Source organism: Prionailurus bengalensis, chromosome B1 (assembly GCF_016509475.1).
Source record: "Prionailurus bengalensis isolate Pbe53 chromosome B1, Fcat_Pben_1.1_paternal_pri, whole genome shotgun sequence".
In the NCBI taxonomy this organism is placed as follows: Eukaryota; Metazoa; Chordata; class Mammalia; order Carnivora; family Felidae; genus Prionailurus; species Prionailurus bengalensis.
This window is the reverse complement of record NC_057344.1, coordinates 176,444,648-176,467,635: the sequence shown is the minus strand read 5'-3', so window position 1 is coordinate 176,467,635 and position 22,988 is coordinate 176,444,648.

Genomic DNA, 22,988 nt, shown 5'->3' with positions numbered 1-22,988 from the left:
GGGTCGTGATCTCACGGTTTGTGGGTTCAAGCCCTGTGTCAGGCTCTGTGCTGACTGCTCAGAGCCTGAAGCCTGCTTCAGATTCTGTGTCTCCCTCTCTCTCTGCCCCTCCCGGCTCGTGTTCTGTCTCTATCTCTCAAAAGTAAAAATAAATAAATAAAATAAAAAACAAATATGTTCGTAACTTTATACTGTCTCTCAGCTCTGCTGTTTCCTGTGTGGACTTTATTCTCTGACAATGGTGGTATTAGCAAATTGGCCTATATCAATCTTATGGCACTAATTCCAATGAAATTATTGTAGCTTTCTTTCAGTGTATCCACCAAAAGCTAGAGAAATATTCATCCCAGTTGTCTTGGTTCATTTTCTTTTCCCTACACTACTGTGGCCAGAAATGTAGCGTTCTGATTGGCCATGGTTTGGTCATATGCTCAGACTTATCGTATGAACTACTTGGAATGGACTCCTCATAAGAAAGTCTATATTAGCAAAAGGAGGGAAAAGGAAGTTAAAAGATGCCGACAGACAAAAATTCTAGCCATCCCAATGCACTACAATGGCTATTAAAATAAGGTTTTCAAAGATGTCTGAGATTGGGAAATTGAGATATGTTTAAATGAATAAATAAGATACTGTACCAAACATATCTACATATACCATATTTATTTGTACTGATTAAAAAATAAATGAATATTATATATATACATGGTTGTATAGAGTATGATCTTGACTTTATAAAGAACTGTAGAAGCATACCATAAAGATGAAATTCTCCAAAATATTAGTTGTATCTCATGATAAAATTATGAATAATTTATTTTTTTCCTTTGCTCCCTTTTTTCTCCATATTTAAAATAATGAACGTACAACAAAAAGAAGTTCTTAAAATAAGTAAAACAAAGCAATAAATAAATCAGTGAAAATAATTTCCTATGTCATGATGGTTGCTATCTCAGCAAAAATGGAGTCTGTTCCAGAGAAATCTAACAATAGGCAAGGTTTGTTTATCAGGGTGCCAGAACGCTTACAGTAATAACTACTCTCCCTCCCTGCACTTTCATTATTCTGCCTCCCTGTCTCATAAATTCATAGGAAGTTAGAGCTGAAAAGGGCCTTGGAGGGGATTTAGTTCCAGAACTTTATTTTATAAATGAGGAAGGTCTAGCCCAGAGAAATGCAGGGACTTGTCATCAGTCAACAGGCACTGAGTGGCAGAGCAAGGACTGGGACCCAACTCTGTCTACTCTGAACCATGTAACCCATTCAGCAAGTCTTTTGCTTTTTCATTATTTGGAAATACATTAATTGAGTGTTAATGTTTACAAGAAACTGCTAATATCTGTGGAATATATAAGGGCAAATGTCTTATGCAGAAACATTGATGAACAGGTTCACAAAGAAATATAATATCATGTAAAAAAATGCTAAGGGTCACAAAGGAAGATTCTCTGAGAAGAGAAAAAACTCAAAGAAGGAGAAAGGCACAGAGAAATAGACCTGTTGGAAAACCGTTTGTGATACTATAAAAACTGAAAATATGGTGGACTCCATAAAGTACACCTCTGAATATAAAAGTACAGACTATATTTCTCTAAACATGCAGTATACAGTATGATCCTTAATATCTATATAACATATATGTTGTAAAAATATATAATATGTCTATATGTATGAAAATATAAATATATATTATCCCCTTCTAAGGTGAACCTCAAGTAGGAATCCAAGAATCAATCTCCCAGTCAAGGTTTCTAGGACACCAACTACTTGACCATGTGGGAGGCTACGTCCTCTTTTGTAATTAGAAGACGCTTTTTAAGCCACTCAACTCCATCTCCAAAGAAATTAAACTAAGAGGGCTGAAATACCACTAAGATGAATGTGGTGGATCCATTACAAACCCCAACTATGTCATATCAGTGTCTATATTGTGAAACCTGAAAATAAGATTTTGGTAACAAGAATATATATTAGAGCTACAAAAAGCTGTATATACAAGTAATAAGAAACATTCTTCCAAAATATACATATAAACCAAAACACAAAAATACTCGTGTAGCTGCAAATTAATCCTGAGTTGCAGTAAACAGTTACATAATTTTACTTCATGTGATGAGAAATTCCTCAGAAAATGTCATTTCATAAAAAATATCTCACAATTTCATTAACATAAGAATGGTTGTTGAATAAACAATGAAGAAATATTTCTCATAATGCTTAGATACTTAGATGCAAGAGTCCAGACTGAAGAGCAGGGTTCTTGGTTCCTAAAATTTTGTGATGGGTTACATTTTAATTCTTAAATCGACCGATTTTAAATCTAGGAATACATTAACTTCTTCATAGCCTCTGTGTTTAAATAATATTTATAATACTTAAGTAGCTACTATTTTCAACAATAATTATTCACTTAGTATTGTACCCACCCTAATTTTAAAGCATTTATTTCTAGGAATAGATATTCCTTATTTTAAGAGTGCTGTCACACTCTTTCTCTTAACTTCAACCCTACAATCTTTATGCTTATTTGGTTTATATTCAAATTTGACTCTCTGGCATTTACAAAAACATCTCTCCTGCTGGATCCAAAAATGTAATATTTTCAATGTGCAGTGTTTGTCTACCATCCACTAGTTGATCATTTTGTGCTTATATGATTTTCTTGTAGCTAATGATGCCTTCCCTTTCTCCTTACTTTAGCAAAATAAAAGAAAAACCATATCAGGCACATCATTCAATGAAACCACTGTGTACAGCAGCCCTTTTTGTAAACTGAATCAATGATGATTAATAGCTGTCTAACTCTTTCCTTGGTTGTACAATTAATTGTCAGATTTTAACAATCAAAATCTCGATGTTTCAAATTTAAAAAAAATAAGTTCTTTGGGGCCATTAAAAACCTGAAGCAAATAAGAGAGGAGCAGAAAGACTAAGAGTGGAGGGAGAAGCAAATGAGGGAAGAATGAGAAACAGGAGGAAAAGAAGGGGAAGAGAACTGGTACTTCTAGAACTAAAAAGTCTTTAGAAAGTAAAGGCCGAGGGAATTGTTTGTAATAACTCGTGTCCCATTGTGTCTTGGGGGAAACCAAGCTGACAAAACTTAGTTGTTCACAGTTTGCCAGACATTTGGCCTCATTCCTACATGTAAGTGACTTTTATTATAAATGTTATAATCACATGCACTGAATACTAGCTGCATCATTTCAGCAAAAGAGTATCCCTAAGTATCAATACTCAAGACTCCCAAGCGAGATCTTTAGCAAGTATTCTAATAGGAAACCAATTATGTTTGGTCATGATGAGGGGAAGACCCTTCCTAAAACCAAAAAAACGAATTGGTAACAATGATCACTAATATCTGTGATTTTAAGCAAGTTTCTTAATCTCTTGGTGCCTCAGTATCTATAAAATGACAATATTTAGTAGTATCTACCTGATAGGCTTGTAAAACTTAAATGGCCTAGGTTTCGCATAATATTAAATGCTTGTGAATAAATGCTAGCTATTATTACCTAATATTGCATACAGTCTTTTGTATGGCTTACTTTAAAACTTTGAGGAAGATGTCTTAGTTCAGGTTCCCCTAGAAGCAAGCCCCAAAACTAGAATTATAGTGCAAGGAGTCTATTTGGAAAGTAATTCCAAGAAGCACAGTTAGGCTGTGAAGAATTGAGACAAGAAAGGAATGAAGTCAAATGGAGTCTGTTAATGAGGTTTGCGAATATGGACACCTGGAAGTCAACCAAACCAGGGATCCCTAAGTGACACTAGATTTCTTCAGAGCTGTCCCACCTGTTGGGGTATTTTTCCAACAACTCCCATCTGCCATTGCTCTAGAAGATCTTAAGCCTCTAGTACTCTAGGGTTGCTTTGCATGGGGCCATGCCTGTGGCAGGGGAAAGCCCTGAGACAGAGAGCTTCAGGAATTTGCAACAGAAGACAAAGGTGTGCTCAGGATGGATAAGAGCCAAGAGAATGCAGACAGATGGCTCAAGAGGTTGATTACACATATGCAACTTGTTCAGAATCCTTCAGTAAGTGTTCTTCCCAAAAATATTTAGTAAGCAGACACTTCTTAAATCCTTCAACAAACAGGAATTAAAAGATGAATCTGGTATGGCTTTTCCATTCACTTAGTTAACAGACTACCTAAAGAGGTACAAGGGAGAAAATGTTGCTTTCTTGTCTGTGAAGGAGGAACCAAGATGGCAGAACAGCATGGAAGGTTTTTTTTTTTTTTTTTTTTTGTGTCTTGCATCCATGAAATACAGCAGACCGACACTAAACCACCCTGAACACCTAGAAAACTGATCTGAGGATTAGCACAACAATCTGCACAAGCTGATTCAGTAGGTACGTGCTGCGGGGAGGTGAACTGGGGGACAGAAAAGCCACGGAGGGCAGGGAGCAGGTTTTGGGTGTAGACAGGGGATGGTGATGGGGGGGTGGGGTGGGGGCGGGGGGGGTGGGGAGAATACAGGAAAAGCACCCCCCCAAAAGCAGCTGGAGAGAAAGTGGAAAAGGGGAAACAGCCTCAGTGACTGAACAAAAGAGGAGAACTAAGAAAGGAGAAGGTTAAGATTCCATTAAGACTCTATAAATGGGGGGAACACAAAGTCTGAAAATCCGCAGCTCAATACCTGGCAGTGCTCTGGTAGGAAGGGCGAATCCCCAGGAGCAGAGAGAAGTCCGGAGGTCTAGTGCCGGTTCCCCTGCTGGGAGGACACCTGGTAGAGGCTCTGTGGGTCCCCCAAACACAAAGGCCTCAGTGGACCTGGGAGAACAACCACATTCACTGGTGCTGGAACAAGGTTGCTGGGGTGAAGCCTGGTGCTAGATGCATGTTGTGATTTGCCATAATCCCTAAAATGCTGCTTCTGCACAATCGCTTGAACTTCTTGGGGGAGGTCTGGCACCCAGCCTCAGTCTCTGGGCATCAGAAGCATCATGGTCCCATGAACATTCCTGGATGTGGCAGGTGCCTGACCAGTGCTCAGTGAGACCATCCCGCAGAGGGGCAGAATGGGTCAAAGCTACATTCCTCAGAAATAAGGGGTCAGGAAAAAACAGCCGATTCTGAAATAAAACTCAGCAGGGAGATTCTGCCAGGGGCTTGGTTACAGACAGGCTAAAAGCAAGGAGTGGATGGAAGCCGAAGACAAAGGACTGGTGCGCGGTTGCTGATCAAAAAAAAAGGACTTCTGATACGAGACACTGGGTAGCTGGGTGACACCATTTTCACTGCTCCCGCGCATGCACATACACACCAACAAGCGCCACTACGATCCTCCCCAGTAAGCTAAGTATCATCATCTAGTGGAGAATGGAGCCGTTACACCAGGCTCCGCCCAACTAGGCCAACCTCACTCTTCAGGAACACAAGTCTCCCTACCTTCTTAGTTTATGGGCTATAAAGTGTTTCATAGTTTGACTTCTAAGGGAAAACGAATTAATTTCAGTCTGTTCACCTGTCCTTCTATTCACTATTCTTTTTTTTTCTTTTTTTCTTTTTTATTTCTTCCTTTTGTCTCTTTTTTCTTTCTTTTCTTTTTCTTGAATACAGAAAGAGAAAAAATTCATTTTTATTTTCAATTTTTATTTAAAATATTTTTCTTTAATTTTTTTCTATTATATTCTTTACTTTTGTGTAAATTTTTTCAAATTCTATTTTACTTCCATCATTCCATTTCGGTCTACTTCAGTGTATTGACTTCTTCAAATTTTTCAAATGATTTCCTTTTCTTTTTCTCTTTCCCCTTTTTTCTCTAATCTATGAAGCCCCTTTCAACACCCAGAACAAAACACACCTAGGATCTAGCATCATTTATTCGATTGTGTGTGTGTGTGTATGTGTGTGTGTGTGTTAATTTTTTATTTTTAATATTTTTTTAATTTTAATTTTTTTGATTTTAATTTTTTGCCTCACTAATTCCTTTTCTCCCTTAAAAATGACAAAATAAAGGAATTCACCACAAAAGAAAGAGCAGAAAGAAACAATAGCCAGGGACTTAACCAAAACTGATACAAGCAAGATGTCTGGACCAGAATTTAAAATCACATTAATAAGAATACTAGCTGGAGTCGAAAATAGATTAGAATCCATTTCTGCGGAGATAAAATAAGTAAAATCTAGTCAGGATGAAATAAAAAATGTGATAAATGAGCTGCAATCTCGAATGTAAGCCACGGAGGCAACAATGGATGAGGCAGAAAAGAGAATTAGCAATAGAGAAGACAAACTTATGGAGAATGATGAAGCAGAAGAAAAAGAGGGATATGAAGGCAAAAGAGCACGATTTAAGAATTAGAGAAAACAGTAACTCATTAAAAAGGAACATCAGAATCATAAGGGTCCCAAAAGAGGAAGAGAGAGAAATAGCCATAGAAGGGTTATGTGAACAAATCATAGCAGAAGACTTTCATAACCTGGGGAAAGACACAGACATCAAAATCCAGGAAGCACACAGGACTCCCATTAGATGCAACAAAAACCGACCATCACCAAGGCATATCATAGCCAAATTCACAAAATACTCAGGCAAGGAGAGAATCATGAAAGCAGCAAGTGAAAAAAAAGTCCTTAACCTACAAAGGAAGATAGATCAGGTTTGCAGCAGACCTATCCACAGAAATTTGGCAGGCATAAAGGAGTGGCAGGATATATTCAATGTGCTGAATCAGAAAAAATATGCAGCCAAGAATTCTTTCACCGACAAGGCTGTCATTCAAAAGAGAAGGAGAGATAAAATGTTTCCCAAACAACAACAACAAAAAATTTAAAGCAGTTTGTAACCACTAAACCATCACTGTAAGAAATTTTAAGGGGGACTTTCTCATGGGAGAAAAGATGAAAGAAAAAACACCCAAATAAATAAAGACCAAACACACACACACACACACACACACACACACACACACACACACAAAGAGTAGAAAGGACCAGAGGACACCACCAGAAACTCCAACTCTACAAGCATCATAATGGCAATAAATTCATATATTTCAGTACTCACTTTAAACATCAATGGACTCAATGCTCCAATCAAAAGACATAGGGTAACAGAATGGATAAGAAAACAAGATCCATCTATATGCTGTTTACAAGAGACCCACTGTAGGCCTAAAGACACCTTTATTTAAAAAATTTTTTTTTTCAACATTTATTTATTTTTGGGACAGAGAGAGACAGAGCATGAACGGGGGTGGGGCAGAGAGAGAGGGAGACACAGAATCGGAAACAGGCTCCAGGCTCTGAGTCATCAGCCCAGAGCCTGACGTGGGGCTCGAACTCACGGACCGCAAGATCGTGACCTGGCTGAAGTCGGACGTTTAACCGACTGCGCCACCCAGGCGCCCCAAAAGACACCTTTAGATTGAAAGGGGATGGAGAACAATGTATCATGCTAATGGTCAACAAAAGAAAGCCAGAGTAGCCATACTTATATCAGACAATTTAGACTTTAAAATAAAGACTGTAGAAAGAGATGAATGGGGCACCTAAGTGGCTCATTCAGTGGAGTGTCTGACTTCGGCTAAGGTCATGATCTCATGGCTTGTGAGTTCAAGCCCCACGTTGGGCTCTGTGCTGATAGCTCAGAGCCTGGAGCCTGTTTCAGATTCTGTGTCTCCCTCTCTCTGCACCTCCCCTGTTCACACTCTGTCTCTGTCTCTCTCAAAAATAAACATTAAAAAAAAGTAAAAAATAAAAATAAGGAGATGAAGAAGGGCATTATGTCATAATTAAGGGGTCTATCCACCAAGAAGACCTAACAATTGTAAATATGATGCGCCAAATGTGAGAGCACCAAAATATATATATCAGTTAATGACAAACATAAAGATATTCATTGATAATAATACCATAATAGTAGGGGCCTTCAACACCTCACTCACAGCAATGGACAGATCATCTAATCAAAAAATCAACAAGAAAACAATGGCTTTGAATGACACACTGGACCAGATGGAATTAACAGATATATTCAGACATTTCATCTTAAAGCAGTGCAATATACATTCTTCTCCACGTGTACACATGTAACATTCTCCAGAATAGACCACATGTTGGGACACAAATCAGCCCTCAACAAGTACAAAAGGATCGAGATCATACCATGCATATTTTCAGACCACAATGCCATGAAACTCAAAATCAACCACAAGAAAAATTTTGTAAAGGTAACAAATACTTGGAGACTAAAGAACATCCTCCTAAAGACTGAATGGGCTAACCAAGAAGTTAAAGAGGAAATTAAAAAATTCATGGAAGCCAATGAAAATGATAACACCACAACCCAAAACCTCTGGGACACAGCAAAGGCGGTCATAAGAGGAAAGTATATAGCAATCCAGCCCTTCCTAAAGAAGGAAGAAAGATCTCAGATGCACAACCTAACCTTATGTCTTAAGGAGCTGGAAAAAGAACAGCAAATAAAACCTAAAACCAGCAGAAGACGGGAAATAATAAAGATTAGAGCAGATTAATGCTATCAAAACAAAACAAAACAAAACAAAACAAAACATGGAACAGATCAATGAAACCAGATGCTCGTTCTTTGAAAGAATTAACAAAATTGATAAACCCCTAGCCAGTTTGATTGAAAATAAAAAGGAAAGGACCCAAATAAATAAAATCAATAATGAAAGAGGAGACATCACAACCAACACAGCAGAAATAAAAACAATAGTAAGAGAATATTATGAGCAATTATACTCCAATAAAATGGGCAATCTGGAAGAATGGACAAATTCCTAGAAACATATACACTACCAAAACTGAAACAGGAATAAATAGAAAATTAAACAGACCAATATAATGGAAGGAGAACTTCCAAACTCGTTCTATGAAGACAGCATTACCTTGATTCCAAAACCAGACAGACCCCACTAAATAGGAGAACTACAGACCAATTTACCTGACGAACATGGATGCAAAAATCCTCAACAAGATATTACCCAACTGGATCCAACAATATATTTAAAAAATTATTCACAACAACCAAGTGGGATTTATACCTGTGTTTTAGGGCTGGTTCAATATCTCCAAAACAATCAATGTGATTCATCATATCAATAAAAGAAAGGACAAGAACCATATGATCCTCTCAATAGATGCAGAGAAAGCATTTGACAAAATACAACATCCTTTCTTGATAAAAACCCTCAAGAAAGTAGGGATATAAGGATCATACATCAAGATCATAAAAGCCATATACGAAAGCCCCAACGTTAATATCATCCTCACTGGGGAAAAACTGAGAGCTTTACCTCTGAGGTCAGGAAGAAGACAGGGACATCCATTCTCGCCACTGTTATTTAACATAGTATTGGAAGTCTCAGCCTCTGTAATCAGACAACACAAGGAAATAAAAGGCATCCAGATCGGCCAGGAGGAGGTCAAACTTCCACTCGTCACAGATGACATGATACTCTATATGGAGAACCCAAAAGATTCCACCAAATAACTGCTATAACTGATTCATGAATTCAGCAAATTTGCAGAATATAAAATCAACACACAGAAATCAGTTGCATTCTTATACACCAACAATGAAGCAACAGAAAAAGAAATCAAGGAATCTATCCCATTTACAGTTGCACAAAAAAAAACCATAAAATACCTGGGAATAAATCTAACCAAAGAGGTGAAAACTATAGAAAGCTTATGACAAAAGTTGAAGAAGACACACATAAAAAAATGGAAAAAGATTCCATGCACCTGGATAAGAAGAACAAATATTGTTAAAATGTCAATACTACCCAAAGCAATGTATATATTCAATGCAATCCCCATCAAAATAACACCAGCATTCTTCACAGAGCTACAACAAATAATCCTAAAATTTGTATGGAACCAGGAAAAAACCCAAATAGCCAAAGCAACATTGAAAAAGAAAACCAAAGCAGGAGGCATCACAATCCCAACTTCAAGCTTTACTACAAAGCTGTAATCATCAAGACAGTATGGTCCTGGCACAAAAACAGACACTCAGATCAATGGAACAGAATAGAGAACCCAGAAATGGACCCACAAACATATGGCCAGCTAATCTTTGACAAAGCAGGAAAGAATATACAGTGGAATAAGGAGAGTCTCTTCAGCAAGTGGTGCTGGGAAAACTGGACAGCGACATGCAGAAGAATGAACCTGAACCACTTTCTTACACCATACACAAAAATAAACTCAAAATGGATGAAAGACATAAATGTAAGACAGGAAGCCATCAAAATCCTCAAGGAGAAAGCAGGTAAAAACCTCTTTGATCTTGCCCACAGAAACTTACTCAACACATCCCTGGAGCCAAGGGACACAAAACCAAAAATGAACTATTGGGACCTCATCAAAATAAAAAGCTTCTGTACAGTGAAGGAAACAATCAGCTAAACTAAAAAGAAACCAACAGAATGGGAGAAGATATTTGCAAATGACATATCAGATAAAAGGTTAGTATCCAAAATCTATAAAGAAATTATCAAACTCAACACCCAAAAAACAAATAATCCATGAAGAAATGGGCCAAAGACATGAACAGACACTTCTCCAAAGAAGACATCCAGATGGCCAACCGACACATGAAAAAATGCCCAACATCACTCATCATCAGGGAAATACAAATATGAGATACCACCTTATACCTGTCAGAATGGCTAACATTAACAACTCAGGCAACAACAGATGTTGGCAAGGATGAAGAGAAAGGATCTCTTTTGCATTTTTGGTGGCAATGCAAGCTAGTGCAGCCAGTCTGGAAAACAGTATGGAGCTTCCTCAAAAACTTAAAAATAGAACTAACCTATGACCCAGCAATTGCACTACTAGGTATTTATCCAAGGGATACAGGTATGCTGTTTTGAAGGGACACATGCACCCCCATGTTTATAGCAGCACTATCAATGATAGCCAAAGTATGGAAAGAGCCCAAGTGTCCATCGATGGATGAATGGATCAAGAAGATGTGGTATATAAATACAATTGAGTATTACTCTGCAATCAAAAAGAATGAAACCATGCCATTTGCAACTACGTGGATGGAACTGGAGGGTATTATGCTAAGTGAAATTAGTCAGAGAAAGACACATATCATATGACCTCACTCATATGAGGAATTTAAGATACAAAACAGATGAACATAAGTGAAGGGAAGCAAAAATAATATAAAAACAGGGAGGGGGACAAAACATAAGAGATTCTTAAATATTGAAAACAAACAGAGGGTTACTGGAGGGGTTGTGCGAGGGGGGATGGGCTAAATGGGTAAGGGGCATTAGGGAATCTACTCCTGAAATCATTGTTGCACTATATGCTAATCTGGATGTAAATTTTAAAAAAATGAAATTAATTTTAAAAATGTGTCTGTGAAGATTAATTATGTCTGTAATGTGCTTGACACTATATGCAGCATAGAATAAGGGTTCAACAAGTGTCAATTTCTTAGCAAGTCAATTGCAAAATCCCCACACTCCATTGCCATGAAATATTAGGAGTTATAAGGAGATAAGCAACAGTTTCTGGAGCCACCTACCTCATTTTCTAGAGTAAAGGAGAGATTGCTGACTGAAGAGACAGACCTTGTGTCTGTCTATCTTCTCTACTCTTCTGGTTATACCACTTATTTTAAGAGCTTCAACTTCTTTTTTTTTTTTTAATATATGAAATTTATTGTCAAATTGGTTTCCATACAACACCCAGTGCTAAGAGCTTCAACTTCTGATACTCACTTATCTCATTTGTAAAACCAAGAGAGCAATAGGTGCTTAACCAATCCCGGAGGAAAATGTGAAACTAGCTTAAGATAGAAATCAATGTTGGACACCTGGGTGGCTCAGTCAGTTAAGCATCCAACTTCAGCCTGACTTTGACTCAAGTCATGATCTCATGGTTCATAAATTCAAGCCTGGCATCAGGCAATCTGCTGCCAGCACAGAGCCCGCTTCGGATCCTCTGCTCCCATCTCTCTCTGCCCCTCTCCACCCCCTCAAAAATAAATAAACATTTAAAAAATAAACAAATAAATGAGAACCATTTGAAATGGCATAGTCTATGTCCATAGGAAGATGGGGAATGCTGTTATTAGATGATTTACAGGGGGAAAAAAAGTCTTCTTGTAGATGTCATATTTCAGTGGAAACAAATCTAGACAAAAGCAATGTAATTTTACCAATATCTTGTGAGTGTCATCAGACCAAGGGTAGATCCTGATCTAGATAAGCCATTAAATGTATCAATGAGTTCATACCAGTATGAAGACATATATAATTTCAGTCTTTGCTGAGTTTATCCAGTTTTCTTACCTTAGAAGTGACTTTAGATTTAGAACTGAATTATCAAATAATTTGATGGAGTGGAAGAAACTTTTTAGGGTTTGAACATGTGAAATCTGTTCTCTGAAGGCCATCACCTAGTGCTCACAATAATATGGCCCTTTGTGTTTGAGCCTTAATGACAGTAAACACCCCAGCATGTAGCTCCCAGTTGCTGTCACTTTCCATTTCTTTCTTGTCATTTCATTAAGATTAGAGCAGTTACTCCAGAAGAAGGACAGTCAAGAGGTCATATTTGTTGACCATTATGGAGAACAGTAAGCCTCTTTGTACTGGGAAACTCATGCTTCCCACTTATGTCTTCTTACAACTCTCCTCAGCTCAACATATCCTACCAAAATTAACTATTATTGACAGTTGCTCAGTATCATTGGTCTGGAGGTTAGCAAGTGGTTGACTGTGTACATACAAGTGATGCTACTCAACTACAGTTTCCTGCAAGACAGTGTAATATAAAGAAGAAAATTTGTACTAGAGGCCAGGAAGGTTCTAAACTTGCTCATCTGCTATTAACTTGTCAGTTTTGTACCTGTTCAATAGCAATACAAATACCTGCACTGACTACCTTACTGTGAAGTCAACAGAACCAAAGAGCTCTATCGCCCAAGGAGACACCATTTCTTCTTTTTTATTCATTTTTTGTTACGCCTCACATTTGACTTGATATACACAGTCAGCCCCTCATAAGCATATGTTGACAATTCTTTTAATACTGCACCACAATATACAAAGATAAGACATGACCTAATCACCTGCATCTGATCCTTTAACTGCCTTCTCCATTTTCTCTTTATTTACCCTTTTCTATTCTCACTTATCCCCTAAATTCATCCCATTGCTATTTCATGAAAAGATGTCAGTTAAGCTGCTTAAAAATTACCTGAGAACTTTCAAAAAGTACAAATTACAATGAAATATCCACCTGTTGGGGGATGAATAAACAAATCTCCAGTATATGGAGATGCCAATACCTATCCAATGCCTGGCCCCCTGGTAGATGAGGGGAGCTTATATAGTAATGAAAAGGTAAGTTGCTCTCCTGAAGCTTCAACTCTGCACTAAAACAGATATTTTTAATGAGCTATAATTGACATATATTAGTTTCAGGTATACAACATAATGGTTTGATATTTGTCTATATTGCTAAAGGATCACAGTGAGTCTAACACCCAACACCACATAAGAGTAGTTTTTTTCTTGTGATGACAATGTTTAAGATCTACTCTCTTATCAACTCTCAAATACATGATACACAATATATGATAATTTTTTTTTTAATTTGAGAGAGAGCATGAGTGAAGGAGAGGGACAGAGAGAGAGAGAGAGAGAGAGAGAGAGAATCCCAAGCAGGCTCCTCTCTCAGAGTGGAGTCTGATATAGGGCTCAATCCCATAACCCTGATCTCATGACCTGAGCCAAAATCAAGAGTTGGATGCTTAATTGACTGAGCCACCCAGGCTCCCCTACAATACACTATTATTAAATATAGTCACTATGTTGTACACTACATTCCCAGGACTTATTTTAAAACTGTAATTTTGTGCCTTTTGACCTTCTTCACTGGTTTTGCCCACCATCCTCCAGCTCCTACTTCTGGTAACTACCAGTGAGTTCCTTTTTTTTCCCCTTAGATTCCACATATAAATAAGATTCTATGGTATTCATCTTTCTCTGATTTATTTCACTTGGCATAATGCCCTTGAAGTCCTTCCATGTTGTTATAAGTGGCAAAATTTCATTATTTTTTATGGCTGTATAATATCCCATTGTATATATCTCTTCTTTATCTGTTCATCAATTGCTGGACACTTAGGTTGTTTCTATATCTTAGCTATTGTAAGTAATACTACAATGACTACAGGAGTGAAGATATCTTTCAAATTAGTGCTTTAATTTTCTTTTGATAAATCCCCAGAAGTGGAATTGCTGTATCATATGGTAGCTCTATTTTTAATTTTTTGAGGAACCTCCATACTATTCTCCACAGTGGCTGTGCCAGTTTACATTCCAACAACATATGAAGGTTCCTTTTTCTCCACATCCTCACCAATACTTATAAAGCAGACGTTTTAACTCAATAATTAAATTTGAAAACATCAGTTTAATTGCTAGAAAAAGAAAGCATAAATTATTACATGGGAGTAAATAATTAAGGAATAAGTCAATTCTATTTCACTTTGTTCAAGTTTCTGCTCAATTGTCACTTCAGAGGTTTGTACTTACCAGTTCCCAGTCCTCATTTTTTTTCACTGGGCTTCATTACACTTCTTGCTCATTACTTATAGAAAATATCCTTGTTTCCTTCCAATACAATTATCTCTTTTATATACACTAATCTCAGTTTTTGTTTGGGGAACCGAATGCTCCCTAAGTAAACAAGGAAGATAAACTTTGCAAATGCGTATAAATATTGTATTTGATTCAAATAATAACCCTCATTTCTATATAGCATGTATTTCTTTAGTTACCATCTGAATTTATTCTTATTTTAAAATGAGATTGTGGAATGCCATTTCAAGCTTGAACAATTCGCGTGAAAACAATCCAAAATGGCATTCCAGCACATTTCTCCACGAAAATACAATTGTTCAGCAGATTGTGATTTCTGAAGCTCTTTCACATGCTCTAGAGCAAAATGGAAAATTGCACCATATTGTAGAAAATAGAAGTATCTTTCTCATGTATCGAGCTCAAGGGTATAAACACAGTCACAACTCATACATTTTCCAATTAATGCCTCTAGTGCTCACCTGGCCAATCAGAAGTCTTAAATTTTCAGCTGTATTATAAAGCTCCAAATTTCATGTACTAATTTGACTCTTTGAGTCTCACTGGACCCCAAAGACCTAATTATGAGTTTTCCTGCTCTGGCCAGATATGTTGCCCCACGACTGGGAAAGGCCAGTTCCTTTATGAGATGGCTCAGCTGTAACCCTACCTGGTTCTCAACCCAGCAGGTTTTGCTTTCCTATCAGTACAAGAAATAGCTCACACAAGGTAATCGTATGCTCCAGCACAGACCAGGGGGAACCTCATCCTCCTGTTACTACAAAGTCTCCCTCCCACAACTGTTTTTGGTTTGTTGTTTTTCCCAGTGTAACTGCTACACAACCCTGCATAGGGTACTGTATCCTCCTCCCCTTTGGCTGAGAGTGTATGTGACTTATAAACTGTCCGGTCACCTCTCCTGTGCCAGGCATTGTTTGTTCAACCATCTTATGCTTTTCAGGGTGTGAGATCCTTCTTTCATCAAGATCAGAACACCTGCTGAGATCTCCCCCTGAAAAAATAAACAGAAGCCTCAGGGCCTGCGTCCAAAAGTGGAAGAGAGAACGCTTAAATCTGAGGCGGTCGCTACTGCCCTTGCTTCTCCCTGCCGCACACTCACACAGCTTCTGAGGAACCAGGGCAGAATGACTGGTATCTCGAGTGATGCCTTTCTTCTCCACCTCCCTGCCAGTACTGCAGTGGTCCCCACATTGAGAAGCAAAACCCCAGCTTAGGGTTCCTCACATTTACTTTCTCATCTGTTGTCTCCCAGGGTGTTTCAAAGTTGGCTACCTCTCAAAGGCATCTTTAGCTTCAGCAAGAGCCTATGCCCCAAACAGTTATCTTACACAAGATCTTATTTCTTCTCAGAGTCTAGTCTTCCCAGTTCCTCAGGGTCACTCGACTTCAAGCCCTTATGCCTCTCCCTACTTGAGGCCATAATTTTCACTTATCCCACTCTCATGAACTCTCTAAATTGGACTCTTGAACTATGGAAGCTGAAATATTGGTCCCTTCTTCCCAAAATGCCCGAAGTCCCTTATACAAGTTTATTACCTCTTTACCTAACAGCTAACTCTTTATCTCAATCAAGCATCTTTTTCTAAACCAATCCATTTTTTAAATTTTTAAACATTTATTCATTTTTAATATATATATAGAGAGAGAGACAGAGTAGGGGCAGGGGTGGGGCAATGAGAGAAGGAGACACAGGATCTGAAGCAGGCTCCAGGCCCTGAGCTATCAGCACAGAGCCCAACGTGGGGCTTGAACTCACAGACCATGAGATCATTACCTGAGCCGAGGTCAGACACTCAACTGACTGAGCTACCCGGGTGCCCCCAAATCATTCCATTTTTAAACAAGCTGTAGCTCATAGAGGGCCCAGTTGTCTTACATTTGCATGGCTAAAAGTGTGAAACTATCTCCCTTTTACCAAGAGTATCTGGAAGTTCATTCACTGAACTAAACAACAGAAACATAAATCTATCTTGTTACACACAGATAAAAGGAGGGAGTATTGCTCGGTGATAAAGACATCAGTTTCTAGATCAGCCCTGTCCAAAAGAAATACAATGCAAGCCACAGAGGTCATTTTAAACTTTTAAATTAAAGTAGCCCCATTTTACAAAAGAAAAAGGAAGTAGTATAATTAATAGTAATAATGTGTTTTATTTAATCCAATTTACACAATACAGAGCAGTTCTAATATATAACCAATATATAAGTATTTTTTTTTATATTAAGTCTTCAAAACTGAGTGTTTATTTTACACTTTTATAGCTCATAGCTCATTGTAGTTTGGGCTTGCTCCATTTCAAGTACTCAGTAGGTACATGGGGCTATTGTACGTCATACTACACAGTGCAGTTCTATAGAGAAAATGCCAAATTCTCATCCCAGTTTCATCACTGATGGGGAGTGTAACTGTGACCAAGTTGCCAGACATCTCTGCTATTAGTTTCCTTACATGCAAAATAATCTCCAATGGAGTTGAGTGTGTTAGTATTTAAGAAGAGAACAGTGCCAGGAATATTAAAGCAGTAGTAATTAGTGAATGCTATTAACTAGTAAGTGCAAAACCAAGGCCAGAACATCAGTATCTTTTTGTCTTCCTAATCCAGTTGTCTTTCCTTAGCGGGTGCCTGCCCAAACTACTTGAGTTGCAGTTAACATTGGAAAAGTTGTAGACCATGGGGCCAGTTTCCTTTAGATGGATTTAACTTTTCCAGCTAATCAGATTTTAATTAAACAGCTGACTAGGTCACTTGGGCTTGTTTCTTTCTAGTTCCTCATTACCTCTTTGACTTCCAGGTAATGCTTCTCTTATCTAACATCTTTTGTTTTCCTCTTCACTTGTTCTCTATCACTTAAATGTGTGACCTTGGTCAAACTACTCGATCTCACTGAAACTCAATTCCCTCATCTGTAAAGGGGGGATTAGAAAAAATTCCTCCTGGGGTTTCTATGATATTCAGTGATACAAAACAGTGAAGTGTCAATAAAATCCTTAGTGTAGGGAATTTAAAGTTAATATACATCTCCTTCAACAAAGGAGGAAAGAATATCCAAAGGAAAAAAAGACAGCCTCTTCAACAAATGGTGTTGGGAAAACTGGACAGCAACATGTGGAAGAATGAAATTGAACCAATTTCTTATACCATATACAAAAATAAATTCAAAATGGATGAAAGAGATAAATATGAGACAGGAAACCATCAAAAGGAGAACATAAAGGAGAACACAGGCAGCAACCTTTGACCTCAGCTGCAGCATCTTATTACTAGACACATTGCTTGAGGCAGGGGAAACAAAAGCAAACATGAAATATTGGGACTTCAGCAAGACAAAAAGCTTCTGCACAGGAAAGGAAACAATCAACACAATTAAAAGGCAGCCTTTTATTTAATTTAATGGAAGCCTTTAATTTAATGGAAGAAGATATTTGCAAATGACATATGAGATGAGGGTTAATATCCAAAATCTATAAAGAACTTATCAAACTCAACACCCAAAGAACAAATAATCCAGTAAAGAAATGGGCAGAAGACATGAATAGACAATTTTCCAAAGAAGATATCCAGATGGCTAACAGACATATGAAAAGATACTCAATATCACTGATCATTAGGGAAATACAAATCAAAACCACAATGAAATACCACTTCCTACCCAGCAGAATGACTAAATTAACAACACAGCAAACAACTGGTATTGGTGAGGATGTAGAGAAAGGAGAAACCTTTTAAACTGTTGGTGGGAATGCAAACTGATGCAGCCACTCTGGAAAACAGTATGAGGTTCCTCAAAAATTTATAAATAGAACTACTCTACAATCCAGCAATTACACTACTAGGTATTTACCCAAAGGATATAAAAATACAGAATCAAAGGAGTACATGCACCCCAATATTTATAGCAGCATTATCAACAATAGCCAAACTATGGAAAGAGTCCAAGTGTCCATCAACTGACGAATGGATAAAGAAGAGGTAGTATGTGTATATATATATATACAAAGAAATATTACTCAGTCATCAAAAAGAATATCTTGCAATTTGCAGTACATGGATAGAGCTAAAGTGTATTAATCTAAGTGAAATAAGTCAGAGAAAGACAAATACCATATGATTTCACTCATATGTGGAATTTAAGAAACCAAACATGAACATATGGGAAAGGGGGAAAAAAGAGAGAGGCAAACAAACCATAAGACATCCTTAACTATAGAGAACAAACTGAGAATTGATAGAGGGAGTTGGGTATGGAATGAGTTAAATAGGTGATAAGTATTAAGGATGGCACTTGTGATGAGCACTGGGTATTATACGTGAGTGATAAATCACTAAATTCTACTCCTGAAAACAATATTGTACTCTATGTTAACTAACTATAATTTAAATAAAAATTTGAATGAATGAATGAATGAATGAATGAATAAATAAATAAATAAATTTACATCTAAATAGCCACAGGTGGCTAGTACTTACCATATTGGATAGCACTGCTCTAGAAACTATGATGGGAAGCAAAAGCTTTCCTTTAATGAAAAATATTTGGGAGAGTCTTAAATAAAGGCAGTATTTTTTAAGGATAAAACAAATAAAGTAAAAATACATCTCTGACCCCAGCAGTATAGTCTTTCTCTTTCCTTCAAGACTCTTATTATATGTTTGTAATAAATGCTAAATAGATATAAGGATAATAGGAACAATTTCAAGTGAAGTTGCTTTTTACTATATTCTGTGATTTTATTGTGTTTGTTTACATATATAAATGTAGACACACAAACATATATGCTGCGATACATATATATGCATGCAGAGACAGACATGCATGAACACTCACAACTGAGTAGTTTGTTGAGGCACCTTTTATTTGAGACAAAAAGGGACTATACGGATTATCAAATCAAGACCTCTCCCTTATTTGGCAGATGAGTTAAGAGAATCTAAGAAGGTTGGTAATTTCCAAGGTCACATGGCTATTACGGATATGATTAAAAGCAGAAAATCATCTTATGATAGTCCATTTTTCATGCTATTCACCACCTGTTACATGGCCTCAGGGAAGAGAACTGTGAGATTCTTTCTCTTGGTTTTGTACCAGTTATATGAGATTAATTATGGAGTTAGCTCTTATAAACATTTATTTTGGAATTTTTTAAATATCTGATGTTATCATAGACTGAATAAGAAAGAAGTATAAAAGAGAACAAATATGAAAAGCTAAAAGTGTTCCAGCTTAAGAAGTTCATTTGATATGTACTAAGAATGCCTTTGAAAAAAATCTTAATTACAGATATTTATATTTTCAATATCTGAGAATGTCAATAAAACAATTAAATACATGGTAGTTGTTATTTTTTACAGTATACTATAAAGGACCAACCGCTAACATTTCCTTATATATCAATGAATATTTTATATATTTCAGCAGAAACGATGAACAATTTAGAGGATATTATGAGAAATTAGAGTATAAACTGCAACTTTGAAGAAATAGAAATTTCCTCTTTTTTTAATTTTATTTTTTTATTTTTTAACGTTTACATCCAAACTAGTTGGCATACAGTGAAACAATGATTTCAGGAGTAGATTCCTTAATCCCCCTTACACATTTAGCCCATCCCCCCTCCCACAACCCCTCCAGCAACCCTCAGTCTGTTATCAGGGAAATACAAATCAAAACCACTATGAGATACCACCTTATACCTGTCAGAATGGCTAACATGAACAACTCAGGCAACAACAGATATTGGCGAGGATGCGGAGAAAGAGGATCTCTTTTGCATTTTTGGTGGCAATGCAAGCTGGTGCAGCCACTCTGGAAAACAGTATGGAGCTTCCTCAAAAAACTAAAAATAGAACTACCCCACGACCCACCAACTGCACTATTAGGCATTTATTCATGGGATACAGGTGTGCTGTTTCGAAGGGACACATGCACCCCCATGTTTATAGCAGCACTACTAGCGATAGCCAAAGTATGGAAAGAGTCCAAATGTCCATCAATGGATGAATGGATCAAGAAGATGTGGTATATATATGCAATGGAGTATTACTTGGCAATCAAAAAAATGAAATCTTGCCACTTGCAACTACGTGTTTGGAACTGGAGGGTATTATGCTATGCAAAATTAGTCAGAGAAAGACAAAAATCATATGACCTAACTCATATGAGGACTTTAAGAGACAAAACAGATGAACATAAGGGAAGGGAAACAAAACTAATATAAAAACACGGAGAGGGACAAAACAGAAGAGAAATTTCCTCTTTTTAAGCCAATATTTTAAACCACTAGATTCCTAGTCTATATATAATAATGTCCTCCCTTGAAATTTCTGCACAGGTTTTGTAAGCACAGAAAGCAATGCATTAAAAGAATTTGGCATAAAATAACTATGTTGTTTCTAAGACATAAAAAATGTATTATTACATAGGATAATTCTATAATAATAGCTATGCATTATGATTGCTTATGTAATTTTGTTATCCTAATTCTATTTATGATGACATGAAGTTTTTCTTCAAACCTTCTGCTTCAGAATTTTAATTAAAATGGGAATGTTTGCCCTTAATTACAACAAAGTAATATTGCAGAAGACCTACAATTTAACTGAATATTAACAAATTAGAAAGAAATATGTATATGTCACAAGCCATTTACAATAATGTAAAAAAAATTAAGTCTATTAAAGTTTTTTTTTAATTTTTTTAATTTTTTTAATTCTTTTTTTTTAATTTTTTTAATGTCTATTTTTTGAGAGAGATAAAGAGACAGAGTGTGAGTGAGGGAGCGGCAGAGAGAGAGGGAGACACAGAATCCAAAGCAGGCTCCAGGCTCTAAGCTGTCAGCACATAGCCTGATGTGGGGCTCAAACCCACAAACCGTGAGATCATGACCTGACCCGAAGTCGTACCCTCAACCAACTGAGCTACCCAGGTGCCCCAAGGGCAAGTCATTCTTAATTACTCTATCAAATTTAGCAAATGCTATAGCCAACTATTAAAACAGCCAGATATTTGTCACACAGAGACATACACACAAATACAATAAGGTAATGAATAGAAATACCTCATTTCATTATTTCAAATATTTTTTAATTCCAGTAGTTAACATAAAATGTTATATTAATTTCAGAAGTATATATACAAATATAGTGATTCAACAATTCCATATATTACCCAGTGCTCATCAAGATTAGGTTTACTCTTGGGGAGCCTGGGTGGCTCAGTTGGTTAAGCAACTGACTTTGACTCAGGTTATGATCCTTTGGATTCTATGCCTCTCTCTCTCTCTCTCTCTCTCTCTCTCTCTCTCTCTCTCTGTCTCTCTGCCCTTCCCTGACTCACACTCTCTGTCTCAAAATAAATAACCATAAAAAAAAAGATTAGGTGTACTCTTAATTCTCTTTACCTATTTCATGCACTCTCCTACCCCCTACCCCTCTGGTAACCATCTGTTTGTTCTCTATAGTTAAGAGTCTGTTTCTTTGGCTTGTCTCTTTTTTTTTCTACCTCTGTTCATTTGTTTTGTTTCTTAAGTTCCACCAGTGATTGAAATCATATGGTATTTGTCTTTCTCTGACTGATTTATTTCACTTAGCATTATAATCTCTAGATCCACTGATGATGTTGCAAATGGCAAGATTTCATTCTTTTTTTAAGGCTGAATAATATTGAATTGTATATATATATCACATATTTCTATATTCAACTATTGGCAGACACTTGGGTGGCTCCCATAATTTGTCTATTTATTAAAAACATATTCTATATATATGATCATATAAATTAAAATGTCATTTTTTATAAAATATGAATAATTTTCTGAATGGAAATAAATATATAATGTCAAGTTTTCAGTTGGTTAATATCCACTTATGTAGAAATTCTTGAATGGAAAGTACAATAAACAAAATAAAATATTTATTAGAGGAACCCAACAGTAGATTTTAGGTGTCTAAGAAAGAATCTGCAAACATGAAGACTGATAATAGAGATGATGGATTTGAAGTGCAGTGAGTAAAAATAATAAAGAAAAATGAGCAGAATCTCAGAAAAATGTAGTATACCATTTAGTGCACCACCATAAATGTAATAAGATTATCAGAGGCGAAGGAGAAAGAGCGAAAAATATTTGAAGAAATAATGATTGTAAACTTCCTGAAGTTGATTAAAAACACTAATCTACATATCCAAGAAACCCAATGAACTATAAGTATGATAAATACAAGGAGATTTACACCCAGACTTATCAAAGCCAAAATGCTGAAAGCCAAAGAGAAAATCTTAAATCAGTAAGAAAAATGTTTCATCACTATAAGAGATACTCTTCATTAAGATTAACTGTTGATTTTTCTAAAAACAATGGACACAATCCAGTGGGAGGACAT